At 45.5% G+C, this 18,283-nt stretch overlaps 1 long non-coding RNA gene across 1 annotated transcript; it reads left to right on the forward strand.

The window, feature by feature from the left end:
* The first annotated feature begins 651 nt into the window (after positions 1-651).
* Positions 652-10,484, forward strand: LOC135292822 (uncharacterized). The gene is made up of 3 exons (XR_010354995.1): positions 652-1,043; positions 8,719-8,862; positions 9,371-10,484. It is a non-coding gene; the product is annotated as an uncharacterized LOC135292822 (long non-coding RNA).
* The last annotated feature ends 7,799 nt before the right edge of the window (positions 10,485-18,283 follow it).

Below are 18,283 nucleotides of genomic sequence, written 5' to 3' on the forward strand. Positions count from 1 at the left end.
AAGGCTTAATTTTATTGCAGATTTTTGAGCCCATTTCCACTGAGTTCTGTCCTTTTCTAAGAACAGTCCAAACCCTCTTTCTGCTGTCCGTCACAAGAGAGTGTGGTGGTCTCTTGTAACAGTTCCAATACTCTTTTCCAGACCACAGCAACTTGACACTATCCCAGGGGGAATTTCTGATACTCTCCTCCTGCAGATGAACATGGAAAAGGGGAAGAGATTCCTCTAGTAGAGAGGAAAACTAGTTAATCTATATTTCTAAACACCCAAGAACCTGAATCTGTTCTGACTCAGCAGGATCAAAATATCTGTATTTGGGCAGGTTGGATTCTCAGCCCACACCTCCTTCTTCCTCTCCAAAACCACTGTGCTCCCACACAGGGAGTTTTGGGGGGGTGTTTGCTGGGAGTGTCATCTGGAGCCCTCAGCCCAGGTTACACAGGGAGTTTTGGGGTGGATGTTTACTGGGAGTGTCATCTGGAGCCCTCAGCCCAGGTTACACAGGAGTTTTGGGGGGGATGTTTACTGGGAGTGTCATCTGGAGCCCTCAGCCCAGGCTGCACATTGACCCTGGGTGTCATGCCCAGTGAGCTGGAACACTGGCACACAGGCAGGCACTGTGCATGGCCTGCCTGATCCACCTCCCCAGGCAGCCCAGCAGCTCTCCTGGCCTCTGACGGACAACTTTGAGAAGATGGCAAAGCAAGGGGCTGGATCATCATCCAGCCAGCAGAGAATCAAAGGATATTTTGGGTTGGAAGAGACCTTAAAGATCACCTTGTTCCAACCCCCTGCCATGGGCAGGGACACCTCCACTAACAGAGGCTGTTCAGAGCCCTGGCCACCTGGCCTTGGACACCTCCAGGGAAGGGTTCCTTGGTCTTTTCCTGGCATCCCAGCTTTCCCAACCTTCATGAAAATGTTTCCTCTGAGGGTACCAGGACAAGCTTGAGGATGAAGAGCCCACAAAAAGACTTGGCGGAGTTTTGTGCCACTTCCCATTTCGGTGGAGGACATCAGGATGCAGAGAAGGGGGCAGACAGGTGGGTGCACGGGTGACCCCAGCACTGTCCACGACCTTGGTACCATCCTGCAGGATCCACACATGGCAGACAGACCTGGGGGGCTCTGGGGGTCCATGGACAGCCCCGAGCAGAGTGAGGGGATGGGGCAGGATCAGGATCCACCCAAGAGCTGAAGGAGACAAGGCTGAGGGCAGGGCTGGAGACAGGATGCCTACAGCACAGAGCTCAGGGTGTCCAAGAGGCAGGGCTGGAGACAGCCACACCTAAACCTCAGGCCAGGAGGGGACTAGAAGCCCCAGGTGGGGCTGAAATGAGGCTCCAGAACCCATGGCCAGGGTGTGGGGGGAGCTCCTGGTGAGACTGGTCAGGGCTGTCAAGGATTATGAAGAGCCCTGGGCTGGTTTGGGCTGGGGCAGAGCTGATTTTCTCTGCAGTGTGGGGCTGTGTTTTGGGTTTGTGCTGGAGGCAGTGGTGACAGCACAGGACTGTTTGAGCAGCTCTCACACAGAGCCGAGGCCTTTTCTGCCCCTCAGCCCAGGGAGGAGAGGGGAGAGGACACAGCCACAACCACAGGGATGTCCCACACCACATGGGGTCACGCTCAGCATGGAGAACTGGGGGAGAAGATGGAAGGGGGGAGATGTTTGGAGTGGTTAATTTGTCTTCCCAAGTCACTGTTACCTGTGATGAAACCCTGCTGCCCTGGGGATGGCTGAACTCCTGCCATGGCAAGTGGGGAATAAATTCCATGTTTTGCTTTTCTGAAATGCACAGCTTTTGCTTTACCTGTTAAAATGCCTTTATCTCAACCCATTTTTTTTTTTCACTTTTACCCTTCCAATTTTTTTCCCCAGCCCACTGTGGGGAGTAAATGAGGCAGCTGTGTGGGGCTGAGCTGCTGGCTGGGGTTAAACAACTACAGACCCTCAGGACTCTGACAGACGAAAAGACCACAGGAAGAGGGGTCCCTCTTCTTTAAAAGCAAGTTCTTTCCTTAGCTCACCTCCCTGATGCGAGGTGTTTCTATGGAAATTATCAGCTCCTTAACCAGTGCCTGCAGAGTGGTCTTTTGTGCAAAGCCTGCTCTCGCACCACACAAATCTTGCTCATACAGCTGACCTGTGTTCTTCAGAATCAGCTCCCCACAGCATGAAGTGCACCCCTAAAAACAATGTTTGTGGAGGTGCAGAGTCCAAAGTTAGGAAATGCTGTGATTAAGGGCACCTGTGCAGCCTTTCTTCATCACCCTCGTGTGTCTGTGTTGGGAAATACTCTCTTAATTGCCTGCTCCACAGTGTATTACTCACTCACCTCACAAGGTGGGCAGTGAGCTGCTGCTTGGTCTCTGACCTGTTCTGTATCCACTAACACTGGGCTTTGTGTGTCAGAAAATTATTATTTCACAGCTTTTCCCAAATTCTCCATCATTAATGTATCAGGGCATGTGCAATGGGGGCTTGTCCAGCTTGACAAAAGTCCATTTAAATGTGGGAAACCAGCAAGAGAGAAAATGAATGGATATTTCATTTTTGGCACTCAGACTGGGAGTGTGAAGCTCTCAGAGCCTGAGCCTTCCCAGTGCTGAGTATCTTTAAGGACAGAAACCACCAAATTCAGCTGAATAAAAAACCCCACAGCATGTCTGCTAGGTAAATCCCAGTGCTTCCACTTGTAGCCAAACTAAAGGAACACCTGATAACTTCTGGGCTTCAGCCACTTTTTAGCATCTTAACAAGTGCTTTGCAGAATAGGTTGCAACAGAGATCTGTTACTAAAACATGATCCTGGACAAAAGATGTTTGACATTCTGAGTGCTTCCTTCAAGGGAATTAATGCATTTATATGTATTTTAAGATACCTGTTAGATACACTGTAAGATACACTTACATGTATTTCATACTCTTGGGTACAGAGCTATACACAACCGAAAAATGAAACTGGACAGCATTTCTCAGGAGGCTGTGTTGTGCCCAGGAGTGCTATTTTCTCAGGGCATTACATGCTTTTCTTCATGCTCTCTGCTGGTTTGACATCCTGGAGCTGGGAAGAAGAATGAGAGGTCAGCACACATCTTTGTTTCAGCCCCATCTTTCTCTCCCTCTTAGCTCCCTGGCTGTTCTCTCCTGAGATGAGCCAAAGTCGTCACCATTCCAGACATCCTTTCCTGAGCCGGATCCATCAGCCTTGGAGCTGCCTGCACTGACTCCCTCTGCCATCTAAGGTCTCACAAGCTGAGGAATAGCCACTCAATTCAGAGGCATGCCCAAACCAGCTCCTGTTATTTTAATAAGAAGACAAGCCAGGCTTTCTGCAATCACTGGGCTCTGTCACCCTTGTGCCACTGAACACCAGTATATCTCTGCTTCCTTGGGCAACCTCTGCACTCTGCAGTCTTGGTCCTCATCCATCCTCAGGTTCATCTCTCAAAATCTCAGGGAAAACCTCAGCTCTGTCCCAGTGATCCCAACTCCACACCTTTCCTAGGCACCCCTCCTCCATCCTGCTCACAGTCAGACCAGCCATTCTGCCTGGCTTTCCTGAGCTATCCTCCTAATCCCTGTGTTCTTTCCTGCCCTGCTCATGTTCCTAATCTCCCCTGCAGTCTCCCAGGCCTCACTCTGCTCCCTTTACAGATGTCACTTACCATCTTCTTGCCCAGATTCCTCTCCTCATCCTTCTGGCTTCTCTTTGCAAGCTTCACAATTTGAGTGGGTTTTCCACAAAAGGGAGAGAAAACCACACCCCATATCCCAGGTGTGTACTCATTCCTGGTGTTCCATACCACCCAGGCAGTGGTGTGATGAGCTGACAGTGTCTTTGAAATTAGTCACATATTTCTGAAAAACTGGACACACATACAAGATCAGGCAGCAAAACTCATGCAAACTGTACACAAAGCAAATGCTCTTCCCTTTACTCAGACATTTTTTCAGCTTAGGAAGGAAATATTGTGTCTGAATGTACACAGGACAGGCTACAGGTAGGTGTTCTGTGGTTTTTTGTTGTTCACAGGAGCAGATAGATTTGCATTAAGGGCAGACACAAAGGTAGACTGAGTAGACAGATTAGGCACAATCACATCAGGTGATGTAGAAATGCCCCCTTTTTTCCCCCCTGGTTCATTATCCATTTAAATTAACATTGGACTAAAAAAACATGGAAACACCAGTGCTTCTCCTTTGCCTCAGCAGTGTGAAGCCAGAGCACAACCAGCTCCTACCCTCTCTAAAACAAGGGTGACCAGAGGTGAATGACAGAAGAGCTGAAGAAATTTCTTGGCTGATCTTTATCAATCAGCCCAGCATCATTTGGCATAGCTAATTCCACCCACCACAGGTTTGTTTTGAAAGCAAGATGATGCCATTCCTTGTTGTGGATGCACTGTTTAGGCATGTTAGAGCATTGCCTAAGCTCAGCAGGAAAGGGAATAACATTGCTAAGGGCAGGTGATATCATTCCTGACTGAGAGCAAGGACATGCCTTTCCCAGCACCCGTGGGGAGTAGAAACACTGACAGCAATAAGCAGTGAGGAAAAGAGGAGTTGCATGGTGGTCCTCATTCAACAGCTCCCAAAACATGCCCAGCTCACGAGTAGCCTCTGATTAAGGTTCAGCTCATGAGAAGCTCATGGGTTAGGGTCAGCACTAAATCATGGACATAATAATGTGTAAATACAAGGTGGAAACCCTGTCCTAAAGCTCACCAGGCTCCCAGCAAGGATCCAGCTGTCTGCCACAGAGATGGGGATGAGAAGGAACAGACTGACTGCCAACAGTGGCAATTTATTTTTGTACAGTGCCCCAATTTGTAACAGAACACAATTACGTATTCAATGAGGCAAAATCCTTCAAGGCAAACAAGATTTTCTTTTTCCCAACTGAAACATAGCTGTTGTAGCAAGGCTCAAATACCTGTTTCTCCAAAGAATGCCATGCAACCAAATGGCAACCAGTCACCTGGATTTGGGGTTCCCATACCACAACAGGAGGGGGAAAAAGGCAGAGAGTTAATCCCATAAATTTCATAGGCTGGAATCCAACAGGTGACCCAGAGATTTTCCAAGCAACAGTAGATGAGAAGTGATTTTTAAATAAGGGAAAGGAAAGAGAAAGAGAGGAAAAATCCTATTTTCTTTGAAAGCATCTGTGTTTGGGAACAAATTGAAAGCAAACACCAAAAGAGGACATTTACAGCTGAGTTGGCTGCTTCTGGAAAGAGGGGAGAAGGGGGCATTTCTGGGACACAGTTTGTCTCATCCTCATGTAGAGGTCTGACAGAGATCAGATGACTCACACCATGGAAAATCCTGCTTCTCCTCCCTGACGATAACGGGAGCCCAGAGTGACTGCTGCAAACCCCACCTGCAGTCCCTGTAAGAGGCTGAATCACATTGGTTTGATTAAAAAGAAAGCATACACAACGAGAGAATTGTCCTCAGGGTCACCTTTTGCTGTATCTAGGCTTTCCTTGGAAAAATTTGCAGTTGACAGATCTGTGTCTCCTTGGTTTGGGAGGAGGCTGGGCAGAGTCACAAGTTCTGCTGGGAAAGGATGGAGGCTCTGACCTTGCTGACAGTAACACAAATCCCCCCTTCAGAAAGGAGCGGAAAAAAGCCCTTCATGCTTCAGAAGCTGCTAATTGAGACTTGTAGCAGTCATTTAAGGAAATCCCTCTGTGCTGCTGAATAACCTTTGGGGAGGAAAGCAGTGGCAGGCTGAGCTGTCTGACGTGCCCTGGTACGTCACTGGGAGAGCAGCGGGACTCGCGGGCATGGCAGAGCCCCAGAGCTTTGGGAACTCCTTGCACTGCATCCTCTCCCAGAACTGGGTGAAGGCAGGACAAAGCCCATGGAAAGGATGTAGAAAACAGCTGGTAAGAGAGAGGAGGGGGAGCTTTTGAACAGGACTGGGCTCTCCCCTGTCCTCATCCCTAGGGACTTCCTTCCCTGGATTGAAATGCAGGACACAGCAAGAGGGCAGGAAGAAGAGCACTGCAGCTGAAACCTCTGTGCTGCTCTAAGGGAAATGTGGTGGTGTGCTTTAGACAGCAACTGTCCTGCCAAATCCATCCCTTAATGGTTCTGGCTCCTTAGGAGAGCAGGTGTGTGGATGTAGGGCTGGATTCCAGCTGAGGGCCTTGGGAAGCAGCCTTTGGGTGCCCTTGGGAGGACACAAAGCAGGCAGATCTTGTTGAACTCATCAGGCCAGGCGTTGGTTGGTTCCACAGGAAGGCTTTCAAGTGTCTGGACTCAACACTTCCCAGAACCTGTTTTAGCCAGGACCTCCCCCACTATCATCTACTCTATCCTGACCTTCATCCATTTGATAATGTTATTTGTACACCTTGAACACTTCTGGTGAACAGAGTTCTCACTGGCCAGGCAAGCATTGTATCATTCAACCTTGGCAATTTCCAGCCTGGGAAGGGGCTGCCCAGGGAGGCTTGGAGTCCCCATCCCTGGAGATGTCCAAGGAACAACTGGATGTGGCACTCAGTGCTCTGGGCCAGGTGACAAAGTGGTGATCAAGCACAGGCTGGACTCGAAGATCTCAGAGGTATTTTCCAACCTTAATGATTCTGTGATTCTGTGATCTACGGCAAGGATGGCTTTTAAAAGAAAGATAACCTTCCTGGTTTATCTGGAGCTTGAATTCACGTGTTGCTGTTCTTGTTGCCATAACAAGAAAGAGCTCTGGGTTTTCTAATATGCTGTTCTTGGTGAGCCTTTTGCCAGAATAATCTTGTGAAGTGTTGAGTCCCACAAACCTCAGACCTTTTTATTTATTTTAATAGCAAGGAGTTTACCACAATGAGCTGTCCATGTTTCTGTCTCCTTTATTATGTTGCTGTCCCTTGTCTTTCATAGAAGAAACTCATGCAAATTATTTTCTTGAATAAAAATCACCATCAAGCATTTTGAAAGCAGCAAATTGGAGCACCTCTAGGCAGCCTGAAACCCTCCCACCTGTCAGATTTTTTTTATAGGTCTGTGTAAAGCACAGTGCAACCTTGAGCCCAGTACCTCTGCTTAATGACGCCAGTCTCAATCACAGGTCTAAATTATCAGGTGTTTGGCACCAAGTATTCAAAGCATAACCTTGAAAAACAAGTTGTAAGCTTGCAGAATTTAACTAATACAAACAGCTTGGAATAGAAAATGTAGGGAGAAGTTGAATAAAGAAAGCAACAAGTTTCACTTATTCTTTGATTTTCTTTGATATTCTTTTTAGAATTTCTACAGGATTTTTTATTTAGCACCTAGAGCATAAGACTACCTATCTACCTTTTAAAAGTGTGAATGAACACTTTTCCCCTCCTCTGATGACCAGGAAAAAAAAGTGGAGGAAAGTGTTCAGACCCCATTGTGTTTTCAGTTTTCCTGCAACACAATAAACCAGAAAAATTGCTGGATGCTGGACATCAATATTGCATCTGTCCCAGGTAAAATATTTTTCTTCTATGGCACGAAGGCAGTGAAGAACTCGTTTCCTGGGATGCTTGAGGAGCAGATGTGCTCCCTTATCTAATGGCCCAGCAGTCACATCATTTATCTGAAGCGCAGGAGATCTGATATTTTCCCTTTCTCCATGCAAAAGAGCCTGACCCTGCACCTTGTGTCCTTTAGATGACTGTCCTGAACGTATGAGATGACAGTCAGGAGCAAAGGGAGCAAGTAGGGCACAGCTCAGTTTCTCCTGCTGACGTTTCACTTTGCATGACAACTTAAAACCTCCACTTAATCAAAGATGAGGGTTCCCATCCCCTCTGGCACAAGTGTAGCTCTGTCACTGGGGTGGGATTTCATCCCTGCCCCTCTGAATATGGAATTGAGACTGTCCAAGTCTGCTCTCCACCCTGCTCACCCTCCAGGCTTTTAGCTGCAAAGCTGTTGGGGTTTTTGCTCAAACTATATGAGCTCAACTCAGACCTGAGCCATGCAGTTGGGCTTTGCTTTGAGGGTGTAAATGCTTGGTTTAGTACTGGTTTAGTACTGGTTTGACCTAATATTCACATTGTGTTGACACAGCTACACCTCTGACGAACCTGGAGTTCCCCCAGAGACTTCCCACACAGCACTGCAGTACAGAATCATAAAATGATAGAATTGTTTAAGTTGGAAAAGACCCTTAGGATCATTGAATCCATCCTTTATCCCAGCACTGCCAAGGCGACCGCTAAACAAGGTTCCACATCTACATATCTTTTAAATACCTTCAGAGATGGTGACCACCACTACCTTGGGCAACCCTTTGCAATGCTTGAGAACCCTTTTTGTGGTGAAATTTTTCATAATATCCAATCTAAGTTTGGGATGCTCAGCAGAACAAATGCAGAGCCTGAATTTTTGAGGCTTCCTGTACGCATCCTGTATGAACCAGCCATGGAGCTTGTGCTGTTGGATGATGCATTAGTTGTTCTTGACTTTCAGTCCAGTTCCACTGAATGTCTGTATGTTAACAGTAAATTTTAAATATCCATATATTTGGAAACAAGCAGAATTTTTAAAAGCAGCAGGTTATGTGGGCTTGTTGGGAAAGTTTTCCAGATGTTCCTGCTCTGTGTGGAGTCAGAAGAGGCAGAATCTCTGTTTTGGAGTCAGATTAGTCTGCTGGTGGCTAACGAGCTCCCACAGAGTAGGCTTTGTGCACTCCTGTGCTGTAACTGGTGTCTCACATGAACTGTGATTTGCAGCAGGTCCCAAGACACAAGATAAAAGCCCCTGGTTAGCCAGAGTGTCTCACTGCACCACCTCCTCTGTGAGCTGATGCTTTCACCTGCCTTGAGAAAAACCCACCAACAAGAAGATGGAAAACACCACCAGCAGTGCAACCTGAGGTAAACAAACCCTGCAGAATCTCAGTGAAAATGCAGTGGGAACTGCTCTGATCCCTTTGCTCCTTCTGTGGGGCTGTGTAGGAGCTGGAGAGCTTTATCTGAGCATCTGAGCTGTGGCTGGAGATCAGGGCCCACTGAGGTGCTGACTAAGGCTCGGGCTCAGTAAAAAGCAATGACGTGACCATTTCTGTGCCAAAGCTACAACAAACACGGGGTCAGAAGCAGGTGAAGAAGCTGGCAGGACCACACCAGACCATTTAAAGTGGTCTGCTGATACACAGTTTAGGCATATTGCAGAGCTGAAAATTTTTGCCCACTTAAGAATTTCAAGTGACCACACCCAGGAATGTGTTAATACCTTTGTAATTAGGGGTGGGACAACTGGTTCAGATAAAATAAAAAACAACCTGAAACTACACCCAAAACTTTAATGATCCTCTCTCATCCTGCCCTGTGTTGTTTCACCTTTAATCTCTTTTTTTTTTTTCTCCTCCACATACCTTTCCAGTTTTGAACAGAGAGGAAGCAGAAATACTGACAATTCCAGAGCAGGCTTCTCTCATTTCAGTGACCAAAACCACCAAATATTGCAAGTCTCATAAAAAGTGAAGACCCTAAATCTCCAGCATGTTGTACACAAATGATCTGCGCTTTATAAAACCTCTCCTGGACACAATTTTTTTATCCTCCCTCCAGGTTTCAAGCAAAGAAAGGTATACCATTCCTTGATTGTATTTGTGAGCACCTGATGTTTGCAGTTTAAATCATCACATGTTTCTGACGACTGGCTACAACAGCCTGGAAAACACCTTTCTTCCCAAGACCCTTCCCTGCCCCACCTCCTCGCATGGGGGAATACAGATCAAGAGAGGATGTGGGGCTGCAAGACATGCACATCTCCACGTTTTTTTTTCTCTTGTTCTCTACTTAAGGTCAAGCTGGTTATTGGATGTAGAATAAAGGAAGAAAGCCCTCCTGCTACCCTGAAGGTGAGACTGGAGAGAGGATAGGGCCCCTTCCTTTTCCTGTAGCATGGAGCATCATCCCCATCCTAGGATCCCCACTGGGACTGAAGACTTGCTCTCTTTAGCCTGCCTTTCTGGAAGCTCAGAGCATTTTTGGCTCCTGAGCTGAGGTGTTTTCATCTGCCAGAGCATGGATTTGTGGAAGAGAGATGTGAGGAGGGAAGGGCTGTCTAGGTACTCTTTAGTGGTCCCCATGGCCAATAATTTCTTATTCATTTGTGTACAAGTCATGTCTAATCTTTCCAGGTGACTCTGTGAGTCCTAGCCATGAAAAGAAAAGCAAATGCTGGCAGAAAAATTAAGATAGTGTTGAGACTTGAGTGAAGGAATAATATTTTTATTATTTATGATATAGCCCTGAAAGGTTAAATTTTTTCTGTTTGCTTATTAAACCACTTGTTTGTTTTACCTTGAAATTATCAGGAATGCTCCAGGTTCCTCTTTACATTTTGTTAGTAGTTAGCCTGCAAAAAAACCTTTAAGCAACGTGGCTTGAGACAGCTCCCAAGGGCTTCAACAGCAGCAGCAAAGGAGCTGAATCCTTCCCACATGGGCCAGGTTAGTTTGTCCTTTTGCCCCAGCAGTTTCTGCTGCTTGAGTTACATTTGACCACGTTAATTAAAGTGTAGTAAACTTTAGCCTGACTGAAAACTACTTCCCTTTCAGTTAGGTGGCATTTCTTTAATGGTAAAGTGTCCTCAGCTTCCTATGTTTCTTTCATGGTGTGTACTCTTTAAACAAATAAATTCAGCACAACAAAACCCATGCAGGAAGCCAGCCATTTGTTAACAAGGAAACTGCTGTGAAATCATGAGCACCTTTTGGATTAAAGGAAACTTTCTGGATTTTGTCAACAACTAGTGAAAAAGTAGAGTGCTTTTTTTACTCTCTTTGAGCAAAATTTCCTCCCTTTCCCCCAAGCTCAACCATAGACACAAATCTCAGTAAGAATGACCTTCCAAATTCCAATAGAGTATCTATCAAGAAAATAAATTTCTATTTGTGAGGAAAAAATGTGAAAAACTGCACATACAGCTTACAAGTTTCAGACACTGAAGTATGAAGTCCCGTGTCACAGGGAGCCACAGGTGAGGGCTGTAAATGGGGTGGGGGCAATAGCACAGTCACTGAGCCCAGCTCTGCACCCCACCTGGGTTAGTTCTGATGAGCTTCACGTGGCCTTGATCCCCATATGGGCCATTCATTTACAATTTGGACTTGCTGATCCTCGTGCGTCCCTTCCAACTCAGAATATTGTGTGATTCTGTGATCTGATACCCCAATTTTGAATGCAAAGAGCAGCCAGGAAACACAAGTGGAGCCCAGCCCATGGCCACACCATGTACCTACATTCCTGGCTCTTCCCCTCACCACCCCGAAAGCCTCCATCCTCCAAGGTCTGAGAGCACCTGGCTTTTGGCAGGGAGGGCTCCTGAGTTCCCCAGGCACCAAGTCAGCTCCTCCAGCAGGCACCGTGCTTCACTCACTTTCCAGAACTCCTTAATTCCCACCTCTCACTGCCCATTCTTTCCCCCTTTCATTTTTCTCCCTCTCCCACACGCCATGACCTTGGTGGCAGAATGAACACCCTTAATCAAAAAGGGAAGAAAAACAAGCGCAGCCTTGTGCCACCACCTGTAAGCTGCCCTGAATTCATTACCTGCACGGTGCCAGACAGTGACGTTCCCAGCCACCGTGAGCGAAGTACAAACACTACCTCACACCAAAGGCATGTGCGTAGGAACAAAAAAACAACAACAAGATTCCTGTACCCATTACTTCAGTCTTGCAGACTTTTTTTTTTTTTTTAAACGTTATTTTGCCTCAACCTGGGCATTAGGGGCAGGCTTTTGATTTATTTCATTATTTCTTCAGATATGTGAAGTTTGTTGGCGGGTTCAGCCGCTTTCTGAAGCTCGTCATAGAGTTTAAAACAGCTGGACAGCTCTGCAAAATCATAAGCAAGGCTCCTTGTTGGTTTAAAAGCTAGGAAATATTAGAAGATGACAAACAGATCATCTCCTTGCTTCCCACCTTCTGAGCCCTTGAAGTGCGTGCTATCAAATTTCTAAACTTCCCAGCCATGGTCATGAGGGCTGGAAATTCATGTAGCTTTTGTTTTCGTCCTGCAGCTCCCCCCTCTTGGGTGGCACAGCTGCAGGTGGATCTTGCTCTGTGAAGGCATTGCATGAAAGTTTTAAATACAGGTAGCTTTTAAAACACCAACCGAGGCAGTAGTTGTAATGTGTTTGGCCAGGTTTCAGGAAGATTATTTTCTCAGCTTATCTAGAGGAATGTGTGCCTTGCTCACGGAGCCAGCTACTGCTTTTCCAGAGACAGGGGCATTTAGCAGTAAAATGGCATCACAAAACAGCCACTTTCCAGCTCTCCTGACCTCATCTGTCCTTTGCAAAGAGTTTCAGCTTTCTGTTGTTTAAAAAGTCAGAGGTGCAGTGGGTAGGTTTTCTGGACTGCATTTAAGCTGTCCATACTGGGGTATCTGGTGGCAGTCCCCATTGCGAAACAGGCCACCACAAACGACTCAGAAGCAGAAAAGGTTTGAATTTTCCTAAAGTTTGGACAGTCCTTTGTGCAGATGGGCCACATCCGAGTGGCCCATCCAGTTTATCTGCTCCATTCTCAGCATCTTCAAGGGCTGCCTGAGAGGTGGCCAAGAATATCCCACCTATGAAGAGCCCAGATTTATAGCCTGGACTAAATCAGCGTGGGATGAGGGATTTGGTATCACATTTCCATTCCTGGGGCACCCAGGCGCTGTGCTTGCTACTGTTTAGTTTTTGGTAGTTTCAGGTTCAGAGCAGTAATAAATTTAAAGGGAAAAGGTCACACTTTAATTATAAAAATACCAGGTTTTTTGCTTCACAGTTGTCGCTTTTTTCCCCTCTTCCCGACATATCAGTCATTCAGGGATCGTATTTTACCACGTCTCTGCTATTTCCCAAGCCACGGTTTGGTCAATGAAACATTAGATCATAATGAAACAGCAGCAGTTATGTGCTCAGAAATGCAAGAAGCCCTTTTTACTATGGTTTTGCTCTTATCCAATTTCAAAGGCTCACTAGAAGACTTGTGAAACTAACCCACTCAAAGTGTGAATCAAAAGCTTGGTCTGTGCTCGTAAGCTGTGCTGCAGAAGGAAATCTGTCTGTCCTCTGTGCTGAGTCAAGCTATTAACCCATCCAAAACGCATCTACGGGGAATTTACGGAGCACCCACTTCTTACCGCGGCTGGCCTCGCTCCTGCCAGTCTGACACAGATCCTGCCTTCCACCCCCTCTCGTCTGCACCTCCCATTTGTATTTTTCTAGCTCCCCTTTGCACTCTTGCTCTGGTGGGATGGGAAATTCTTCAAGACAGAGGCAGCCCAACGTGCACAAACTTCCAAAGTGTCAGCACTGGGCTCCTGCACCTTCCCAAGCCTCAGAGGCTTCCCAATCTCTCTACAAAACCCAAAATTCCAGTCACTGCAATCAATTCACTTTTCCTCAGAGCCCAACACTCAAATGCTCTCTCAGCCTGTGACTCTCTCTCTGAACTGCCTGCAACAGAGTGAGCACCTTCCTCTGGGATTTCCGCTTTACCTCTGCTGTCCAAGGCCTGAGGTTGGGAGCAATAATGGGATTTGTGGCCTGTAAAGCACTGATCTGGTTGCCTTGATGGAAATTTTGAAGAGTAATATTTGTAACTGGTCATCAAACCTCCACACTTTCTTCAACTGATTTTTTTAAAAAAAGGAAAGAAAAACTCAACAAAACAAAACCAAACAAAACACTTCCTTTGGCCCAAAATGTCAGTTGTGCAAAAAGCGCTTTGTTATTACCAATGCTTCCCTGAAAGGTCAGCATTCAGGGTATGATTTTCTGTGTTTGATTGAAAACCCTCAAAGCATCCAATATATTATTTTCAACAGTTTTTCATAGGGAAAACTTTAAAAAAAAAGCCCTAACTTTATTTTTTCCCTTCTCTTTCTTTTGCATCAGATGAGTTCCACATATTGTCTAATAAGGTTAGGTCTTGGGGTGAAATTATTTGGTGTAGGGAAGCAAGGCCAGACCTCCTATTTTGTTTCCTACCCAGGGACACTCTGTTCTGGGAGTAGACCACCACATTTATATACAAGAAGTTGAGCAACAAACAGTCAGAGCTGAAGAAAATATTTTTTGAACATGACAAATAATAAAAGTGGAGATAGGAGAGATAAGTATCATTTACATATTTAAATACTTACAAACTTGACTCTGGTTGACAAATTATATTTAAAAATGATTGAGGGAGAAAAACATTTTGAAAAGTATTAATGTTTTAAAAATTAGGCAGCGTGTTAATTTTAGGATAGAGCTGTTGTTTCATACTGTGTACATGTCAAGTAGGAAAGATGTAGGGAAAAACTTTGCCCTGAAGATGAAACGGAGTCTTTGGTCTGAGCCTGTTTTTTGCTGACTCAGAACAAAGTAGTGTTTGTTTTGGGGTCACAATGAGGAAAATAAACCCAAACCCTGAAACATTTCACACCAGAGGTTTGCTCTTGTTATTTTTTCTTTATTGCAGTTCGGCTACCAGATCAAGGACGTATTACTTACATGTTATTTTTACTTCTGTAATTAATGGGCATGAGCATTATTAGTGACCTCTTGCATCATCATCACCACCACATGCCTTCATATTCAAAGTGTATCCGAGGGCCTAAGCAGGCAAAAAGGGAACAAGTTGTTTGTTGTAGCAACAGCTCCTTCATTTTTGCCGGGAAAACTCCTTGTGGCCTCCAGACACTTTATAAACGGGAGGAACCGCTTTGGAGAAAGGGAAGATGCTGACTCAGTTTCCTCCCCCCAGAGAATGAGAGGGTGAAAATATCCCGTGGTCATATGGGGAAAACACTAAATTAAACATCTTAAATGTCCGTTCAATTAGGCTCGAAGGAAGGTAGCTCAGCATTCGAGGATAATGGGAGTTATTTACAAGGGATTGCCAGTTACATAAATATTCCCAGGCTGTTATCTGACATTCCCCATTAATCACTCGCTACTTCAGTTCATTTTTGCAGCGACCCTGCACCAGGGTTGTAGCCCTGGACACACACTCAGCTCCTGGCTGGTTAATCCGTATGTCCACGCCAGCCCCAGCGTTTCCTTAGTGCTTTTTCCTGCTGCTCCCATTGCCTCAGTGCTCCACACCCTCTCTCACAGATTTGGCGACGTCTGTCTGCTCCTGCTGCCGCCCGGGTATTCCGCCTGTGCTTGTCCTTATGGGGAGAATCCAGCCCCGGCTGAAACACACACCAAAGGCCCAGACAGCGATGGTAATTTGTTTATACCCCTTCATTACTTCATGTAAAACATAAAGCAGATCATCTGCTGCTAAGAGGTTCCAGCTCCCCCTCCTTCCCAAGCACGAGTTCGGCTTTCCATGGGACTTCTCAGGAAAGAAGGGAGCTCCTGCTTGAGATTACTGTCAGAGATTGCCCAAAAAAGGAGAAGGAGAAGGTTTGAAAACCTCCCCTTCTCACCCCTACATTTATATTTTTTACAGAAGAGCAGGTCTGGGAAGGTGAGGGGGTGGCACACAGCACTTTCCCAATTGTCAGACAGTGTGAAAATGCAGCCAAATTCCTCATCCAGCAATGACCCATTTACCTTCAGGCAGAGATGGAGATCTCATTAGATACTGTAAAACATCCCAAAACTTTTCTTTAATTTTTTTTTTTCTTCTCTCACAGCCCGGGTGTTCATAAACCTTAACCTGTGAAAGCTCTATTCTCACCTGCTCCTCTGGCTGTGCTGGGTTTGCACCTTGCAGTTCTTCTTTCTACCAGAAAAATCAGTAGTTTTGAAGAAATCTGTAACACCAAAGTAGGCTGACAAGCCACTGAGATGTTTGAAGGTGCTTGTTAAAGCTTTAAGAGCCTAAAGTTGTTTCCAGCCAATATTACAACAGCAACAAAAAAAAGTATTGGGCTACAAGACCACTGGGCTGCTGAACAGATTTTTGTGAGGCCCTTTTTGTAAATATAATTTATCTTCACTTCTGTAAAACTCTATTTCTTTATTCTTTTCTTTTCTTGAAAAGGGATTTCTGCTCCTTAAAGAGTATTTTACTTTTAGGTGAGCAAACTTGCTGTGAGAACCATGGCAGTGGGGACTGAAATGACAGCAAAGCTCTGCTTGGGGAAAAAAGAAGGGAGTATCCCATCCAGGGAAAACAAGGTAATACACCCACATTTGGGAGATGAATCATGAAAACAAGAAAGAATTAACCCTTGAGGGTTATTTTAACTACAAAATAAAGTTTTCCACGGGAGGAAAGCAGACAAATCAGATGTTGGGTTGAAGGATGGGCAAGCCTGGCCATCCCCAGGGTCTGGGTGGCAACTCCATCCTGTCTGTGAGCTGCTTTCTGCAGCCCTGGATCCTAGGGCTGTTTTCCAAACGTCTCTTGACAGCACAGGGTTCACCAAGCAGGAATCTGAGTGTTAGAAGGAGAAAAGAGTTAATGGCACTGCTGATCTGACCAGTTCATGTCTTTGTTTGGAAGAACGTGTTGCTCTTGTGGTGTTAGCATGTTCATAGTTAGTTTTTAATCCCTGTTCCTTCATAACCTTAAAAATAAAGGATCTCTTTCACAGAAGACTCTTGCAGCCAACTCAGACCAAGGATGTCCAACATCCACCCAACTCAACAGCGTTCCTGAGCTGAGAAATGTTGTTATTCAGCTATATAACAGCCCATCTGATACCTATAAAGTGCTGCTGTGCAGTTTGGGATTTAACAACCAGGAATTTCACATGCTGAAGTACAAGTGTCTCTGTGTGTGTGTGTGTAAAGGGAGTAATCTTTAATTGTTTCTATTCAAAGGAAATGAGCATCACAAGTTGGTTTCTGAGACAATTTAGGCTGAACAGCTTTGATACTGATTCAGGTAATGGACTGGTGGCCACTGAGAGGTTTAAAAAGTTAAAAGTTTCAGGGTTTTCAATGGAAATGCAAAAAGTTTCAGAGGAAAAAAAGAAGGTTGCTGTATCTGGAGGCTTTATCCACCTACTCCAACTATTCCAATTATAAGCAAACTTCAGAGAGGGGCTTACCTTGGCAAAGCAGCTGTTAATCTGAATTCTGATACAGCTGCTCTGTCCCAGTCACTCAGACCTGCACAGACGCTTGCTGATCTCCTCCCATGGGAATTAATGCTGCTAGGAGACTGTGATTGTAAAAATGCAATGAAGAGCAAAGCTTTGGGTGCTTCTTTTCTGTTTCCCATACAGAGGGATAAAGTACCCCAGAGACAGCAGGCTGAAATATCTTTGACTTGCATCCTGGCAGAACTACCTACTGAAATTCTCCACAGTAGCCCTGCCCTAGCAGAGTCTGTGCTGGTGACAGTGGCTTCTTCAGGTGTCACCAGGAGCCTGATTTATCCAGCAGTACCTTGCTTCTAGCCACTGGCCAGGTGGCCTAAGGAAAGAAGGTTCTAATTTTAGTCTGAGACAGAAAAACAGCTTTGAAAATACACCTGTTTTCACTTCTCACCCAAATGGTCTCTAAAGAATCTTAGTTTTTGTATCAAAAGCCCCTTTTTAGAAAAGAACTACACCATGGACAACCATAGCAGGTTTTCCAGTAATGGAGGCTGGAGAATACTCACTTGGGAGTATGTTCACAAAACATTTAGCTACATTTATATGGGTTTTTTTTTCCTCCAGTCCTGAGATTTTCAGAAACATTTCTCCATAACTCCTTTTATTTACATTCCCTCAGTACCCTTTAACCAGGACCCTGGCTTTTAGTACAGTAGATGCCACCACTGGGCAGCTACCCAAATTCTCTTGGATCCAAGCAGTTTCATAGCCTGGAAAGATCCACAGAGAATTCTAGACCTGCTAGGTCTGCTGTAGAGTTCTTCTAAAACAGCAAGCAAATGTGGCTCCACACTGACCACAGCAGGGAGCAGCTTGAGAGCCAAGGTCACCTCCACCTTCTGCCTGATCCAGGACCAGTGGCAGAGCAAAGAGGGAGAGTATTAAAGTAAAACTCTCAACTTTTCATAAACCAGATTATTTTCAGAAAACGTACAGGCATTAATTCTTTATGGGTGTTAGAACTTCATCACAGGTCCCTGCAAAGTCCTGAGAGGATCCTCTGCCCTGTGGGGTCTGAGGATGATTCTAGAGATTCCCTTCCAAGGAGTTCCAGATGTCCCCATCGTGGGACAGCTGCTCCAGAACATCAGTTGCACCCACAGGGTTGCCCACCACACCTAAGGCAGGTCAGACACATTGGAGCAAAGACAGTTTTTCTTCTTTTAAACTGAATTCAGTTTCATCACCCTTCTCCAGACTTGTAGTGTCAAAATAATTTTCTCCCCTTTTCTAATTTCTTTGC

This window comes from Passer domesticus, chromosome 2 (genome assembly GCF_036417665.1).
Source record: "Passer domesticus isolate bPasDom1 chromosome 2, bPasDom1.hap1, whole genome shotgun sequence".
NCBI classification, from domain to species: Eukaryota; Metazoa; Chordata; class Aves; order Passeriformes; family Passeridae; genus Passer; species Passer domesticus.